Below are 7,019 nucleotides of genomic sequence, written 5' to 3'. Positions count from 1 at the left end.
GGTGCTGCGGGCCAGCGGGCGGCTCAGTCCATGGGCCGGGTCCCGGGGGGCCGGGGCGCGAGTCGCGGCGGCGGAGGGAGGCGGCGGGCACAGGGCAAACACTAAAGAGAATGAGCGGGGCCAGCTCCGGCCGGGGAGGAAGTGACGGCACCGCGCCGCGAGAGGGGGTGGGAGGAGGAGCGGCCACGAGCCAATCGGAGGCGGCCGAGCCCTCGCGGGCGGCGCCCCGCGTCGCTCTGCCAGCCAATGAGCACGCGGACCGGCTCGGAGCACAGCCTCTTCGGCGAGGACTACACTCYCCGGCATGCACCGCGGCGGCGCCGCGGCCCGGCTCAGGGCGGSGGCGACTACAACTCCCGACGTGCCCCGCGCTGGCCGGGCCTTCGCGCCCGGCCAAGATGGAGGCGCCTGAGGGAAGCAGCGCGGCCGCGTCGCCGCGGCTTCAGCGGACGCTCTCGGCCGCCTCCGAAGGGGCTCGGCTCGCTCCCCGCATCCGCTGCGCCGCTCCGGGGAACCCCTTCCCGGGAGCCAGCGAAGCTGTACTGCTGCGGCGACACAGCGGCACCGGCAGGGCTTTTCCTCAAGCCCTGTAGTGCTTCGCGCCTCATTTCTGTTTARATAAAGCACATTTTACTGTGTTTAAAATGTCCATTTTCTACACTGCACTACTGGACGAAACGCAGCCCCGCGCGTGCTTTGCCCCGCTGGGAAGCCTGACCTGCCGCTCAGCATGAGGCCAACGGCATCAACGCCGGAGCTGCCGCTGAACCGCTAGCAGAGGCTGTTTTCAACCATCTAGTTAGCGCCAGCACAACTGTGACAGATTATTTAAACAACAGAACAAAAAGTCGAATTTCAAAACACGTGGGTGAGAAGGAGAAGTCGTGCTGAGCCCAAGAAGATAAGTAGAACCAGCAAGTACAGGCAAAAAGCCGCGAACAGAAACTGCCCAGGAAGAAAACCCGCCGCTCGGGCAGTGCGCAACTGCCGTTACTCAGCTTAGCGGCTCACGGCCGCGCTTCCCGCTTTGAGCCCTGCGCTTCAGTCCGAATAGCATGTGTAAAAGGCGTATAAGCTAAACCTATTTGTTTAATTTTTACACACAACTTTAATCCACCCTGATCTTCACTAATCTCTTTGCAGCGATGCCCCCACAACGCTGCCAGTAATTAACTGCCGCTGACTTAACCTCGGCTGTCAGGTACTTCGTGTTGTTCCCTCTTGACTCTTGAAATTGCTACCTGGAGTGAATTCATGTGTATTGGTTTAAGCCAAAAAGAAGATAAAAATATATTTGTTTCACATTAGGAAAGCAAAAATTCCAACACGCTGCTATTGAAGCCTGTAATTTTAGGTTTGTCACATAAATCAAGCCATTAAATGCTGTTTGGTCCCTAGCTAGTGAGAGAAGAGTGAAAACTAGGGTAACAGTAGCACACGGTTAACCTGTGACATYGCAGGCTTCCCTTCCTGAGTCACTGTAGCAATCAAAATGCCCTACAAGATTTAAATGTTATCATTCAACTTAAATATTTTAAAACCAGCACTTTCCTAACCTGTTATGACTTTTTAAAGTAGTRTATCTTCTCTTTTTATAACAAGTCTGCACTAGCAAAAAAAAATAGCAAAAATGCAGTACAGTATCAAACAGTCCCTGGTGATGTTAGACTAAGTCAATCCATTCTGTCAGAAAAAGATACTATGACAGCTTTTTGTTTTAGAAATAATTTATCTTTCTTAATAGGTAAAAATACATTTTAAGTTACAACATTGCATTTAAACCCCATAGAATCATTAGATTGCAAATCAGTAATTTCTGTCTCTGCTCTGTGAATAAAATGTGGCGTGCAGCACACGTCATCTAATAACCAAATACACGTAGCTTAGTTCTACAGTAAATACAAAGGCCTTCATACTTAGTGGGGRAAATCACAAGTACAAACATCTCCGCAAAAACAATTAGAAATAAAAAACATTATACCTAAAGTTCCATATCCATTTCTGTCTTTAATACCGGCATGGATGCCAAAGACACCATAAAGAAAATACATCATACACTTAAAATAATTGACAATATAGCATTTAAAAGACATTCTCCAGTATATAAGCATATATATATATAACCCATATCACACTTAAACACCTATTCATATGTTCCTGTGGTCTGTTGCATAATAATATGTGCTGTTAGATGCTTTAATTATGCCACGCCAGCAGCAGTTATATTTCAGAAGGAAATGAAACTTCAACTGTTGTGTCATTGTTACTGCAAGGCTTAATGTTGTCTAAAGAAGAAATGGCATTTGTGCATTTTGTAGATTGTTAGGTGGAAATAGGGAAATAAAGCTAGATTTTTTTCTGGCTGAATTATATTAAAAATTCATTTTTATTTCTTTTTTTCACAGAAAATTTTAAGCATCTGGGTAAGCATAAAACCTGCATAATGGCCAAAAATTATCTGCAGCCAGATTACAAAGTTGAACATAATTTAAAGCAAATATATATGTAACTCAAAAGTCTGAGGAGCACTTGGCAGAATATCTCAAATACCGAACACATTTGTCCTTTCTTTTGAAGGATGAGATTTTTACTCCTCTAGTATGCACACGATTTTTACTTTTTAAAAAATGTTATAAAAGACTTCTTCCATGCTTCCTTATGCAGCAGCTTAAACAAAACTTTAGAGGGACAAAGAGGGACAGAGACCTATTTCTAGCTAATAATCTGCAAAATATTTGATACTTTTGTTTTCTTCCATAAAAATTTTAAGGAAACAATACTGTAATTATATTATTTTCAGATGTTCATGTAGAAATCTGATAACTGTAATGAATATTTTTTTAATACTTCAAAATATCCCTTATATCAGGCACAAAAACATTTTTAAAACCAGAAAGCTAAATATATGAACTTGCTTTGCTAAAACCCATTCTTTTTTGCTTTTCTGACATGTTACTCATCTGTAACAAAATATTAACTCTGTCACTTTCTATTCTTTATAAGAGCTGTCATTTTAATAAAGTATTTTCTTCTGTATATGATCTCATCTTTAATGTATATAGTAAGTCTAGCACAAGCTCTGACCTCATATGAATTAGAAGATTATTATTTTGAGAGAAAAATTTTAGACCTTTATAGTCACTCTGCAACCAGCTATCAACCCAAGTCAGAGTTTTTTATGTACCAGCCGGTACCTACTATTTTAGCCAGCATACTCCAAGAACATCTCAAATTTCCTCTAAATTAATGTTGATGATGACTTCATTTGATTATTAAAGGTAGAAAACTAAGGGGGAAAAAAAGCATTTATCCTGCCATTTTATATATAAATATATTTGTGTATGTATATGTGTATACATACACATATATATACATAAATTCTCATAGAGAAGTCATGTTTGGAGCATATCTTTATTTCAATTAACATTCTCAGTTTTGAAAGCAAATACCTGAAACACAGTTAAGGGAAAACATATTTGCAATACTTCCGCTCAGGACTGAATGACATGCATGACTCTTCTCCCAGCTTTTTTGTTGAAAGAATCAGCAAAAAATATAACAGGTTTTAAACAAAATACTATTACTTCTGTGAAGGAAAGATAAAGYTGTTTTAAGACATTAATCAAGGCATCCAAACATTCAGAGTTTTGGGACAAGGAAACAGACAAGCTGTTTTGTAGCACAGTGGATGGCTGTATCCAAACTAGCTTCGCATGAGCTACTGGAAGCAGTCCGACAAGAGGCAGCTGGTGTTAGCTGCCTCCACCCCAAATAAAAGGCTGACTAAATCACACTACTACTGCTAGACCCTTTCTAGAAGCCAAACTAGTGTCAGCATATGCATACCATGCTGCAGGAAATGCATCTCCATTCTTCAAAAGTTTCATGAAATGTTTTCAAATTGATTTCTCATCTTTTTAACAGCACTTTAGACGGTTTGAACCACACAGTTTTTGGATAGATAAAGGAAGATCACCAAATGGATAAATCTTTTCTGAATACRAACAAGTGAACTTCTTGGGGGTGAGGAACTGTAGACAAACAGATTGCTGTAAAAACTTCTGAGCTGAAACCCCACATAGTGCCTTGTGGTTATCTTGTCCTGGTGAAAAGCAGTACAAAGACCTGCTTTGAAAGCTTTAATCCAATCTATCCTTCTTGACAATATTATGACTCTCAGGAAAACTATTTTCCTTTAAAAGTTGTAGAAATAGCAGAAAAGTGTATGGAAGAAGCAGAGAAGTACAGCCTGAAGGAAGGCTCCCTCAAACAAGCTACTAAGAGCCCAAGAAAACTAAGTTCTTTTTTGTTTGTTTGTTTGTTAAAAGAGTCAGCTGAGAGAAAGAACATATTCTGGTCATCAGAAATTTCAAAATGAAGCATCTGACTCACTAGAAGGACGAGTCTCATCTTAGCACATATTTGAATGAGGAAACAAAGAACTTCACTTTTGTATGCGCTGCTACCATTCCAGGAATACTGATAATATCTTGGTCTATTCACAACCCAAGCTAACAGGAATATGTACTCATCTTGAGGTGTTCACACCAAGAGTCAGTTATTCTTTTCCACTGCAAACACSTCGGAAAATTACTTGGAAGCTGAGAACCACAAATAGTTCAAGAGGAGCCAAAAAAGGGTTATGAATTTGAAACAGTAGATTAGAGCTCTGTGATGTCAAAAGATCCTAAACAGATGTCCCTTTCAACTATCCACTTTGTATTCAAAAAGGAGCAAGTAATCCTTGCCCCCTGAATTTGAGTCGTATTCTGCCACTATCAACTGCAAGGGAGAGTTGGCTTCTTATTTGCGCAAGTGTTTCATAAAAGAATCTCAGATGATGGGCCAGGACTTAATTGTCTGAAATTGGGTTAGATCCTCCAGCACCTCAAAAGATTGTTAGCAGGTGATTTGGGCCTGAGCAATCAAATGGAAGAGGTATTTGCCCAACTGAGTAGCATGAAGCTCTCTTAAAGGTGACATACAGGACTTTAACAGTCTTGAGAAAACTGTTACCAAGGTGCTTTCACCAGTTTCCACTAAAACTGACAGATAAATCCGGCAGGTATACTGCATTTCCTCCTGAATCTTTGGAATGGAAGGTGTCAAAATTACTGATAAGGTCTCCAGCTAAATGAAGGTGGAGGACACTACGAGTACCAGTTGCACTCAGAAGCAGAGCTGAATCTTACCAGCCCTACACTTGAAAAATCTCATTTCCCTGAAAGAATAAGTGCTCTACATAAACATTTGTATGCCTCGTGAAATCTGCAGACTATATCAGGAATAAATTATGTATCACTAATGGGGCCACAGCCATGTTCACAAAGTTTAAGACATTCAACTCTGAGTGAAYTAAAGGACAGTTATACCACCATTTGCTGATCTGAGCTCTTCTTGATATTCACCTAGGCACTTCTTCACATGGAATGTCTCTCCCACAACAAAAAGTCACACTTTGCAAGACATGCAAAATGGCAAAGACTAAGATCCACTGATTATTCTCCATTCAAAAGATCCAATCTCTTTGGCTATTTCTCCAAAATGTTATGGCCTGTTGCTGTAAACCCTGTCTAGTTCCATCTATGGTTAGTACTGCKAAGAAAAGAAACACCCGTTCACTTAGTTATGTATCTCAATCACCTGTCCCCTAAAGAAGTCTTACTTAGAGCTGCCAAACTAAGATCTTCTAACACAATGAGTCCCTTAATATTGAATCGTGCCAAAAAGTCCTATTTCAGACAAAYTATCTAGCATACATAGGCCATATATTTGAATAGAAGCAAAGGTAGCATGTCAAGTTACTCTGACATGSTCACAAACATCCATTTGATTTTGGTTCTTTCAAGCTGACCTGAAAGACAACTCTATAGAGAACATGCAGACTTGTTCTCCCTGTTTTCCAAGCAAAAAGAAAAAAAAAGACAGAGCTACATAGCAGAGTTCTGAGCATCTTTTTGGCTTAGTGTTTATGAATGATCACAGCTCAATTAACAGTGGTATTTTATGTAGGTGCTCCTCAGTTACTTGCAAATGTCACACATCTCATGTGGTTTCAGCCTATCTACATTAAAATTCATCCTGCAGGGTGCTTCTGCAAGCTGGCAACAACTCATTASTATCTCTCTTATCAGCATTAAGATAAATGCTTTTCATGGTCACCACTGTAYTGTATTTTACACCTGGAGACTTCCCATCACTCCATATTTGTGCATGAAGAGGGTCTAACATTGAATTACAGAGCAGATTCAAGAAAACCTGTTGATGCTGATTCRTTCAATACATTTTCGTTTAGATCCCCTGTCTAACAAGCAACTCTGTCTTAAGAAATGACCAACGCATATTTCCATGTGACAACCAAAAACGCTAAGGAAGAACTGAAAGACAGCCGATTCTGCTCTACGTTATACTCTCAATATATTCACTAATGTTCTTGATACAATGCTGAGCAACAGATATTATAAGGAAACCCTATTCTGCGTGGAGGATAACCACTCGARTCATCTGCAGAATCTCTGTAGAAAGTTACATGTGTCATATGTGATGGTTACCATCACGTAAGTCTGAAACTTCAATCTACTCAATTTTTCAGCCTCTAGACATAAATTTGTGTATCTTCAGTATCAGCACTCTAAAAGTCTGAGGTCTAGCACTTTTGTGCCCGTGCCATCTGAGAACAGAATGAGGCTTAGGCATTTAACTTGCCACTTTCAAGCAGCCATAACTACAAGGTAAACCAATGCACCTAGAATTCAAGGCTACCAAGCCTAATCGACGTRTTTATGAGGAGATAGTGAGAACAACCTAGTTAAACAGAGAAAACTATTGCTTCAGTTTTAATACATCACTAAAAATCCACTTGGAACTGATACTTGCTCTAAGAGGATATTTCATTTGCCTTTGGCACCTTATACTGACATGCATTGTCCAAAGAGAAGGGGTGTTTTCAGCAGCTTACTGCCACCTGTTGATGAATATCAGAAAGGTGATAATTGCTTTGGATTTTCTGCCAAAGTTTT

Source organism: Rhea americana, unplaced genomic scaffold, assembly GCF_003343005.1.
Source record: "Rhea americana isolate MKP2758 unplaced genomic scaffold, rheAme1 scaffold_4, whole genome shotgun sequence".
In the NCBI taxonomy this organism is placed as follows: Eukaryota; Metazoa; Chordata; class Aves; order Rheiformes; family Rheidae; genus Rhea; species Rhea americana.
The sequence above is the reverse complement of the archived record's forward strand: the minus strand, read 5'-3'. Positions refer to the sequence as shown.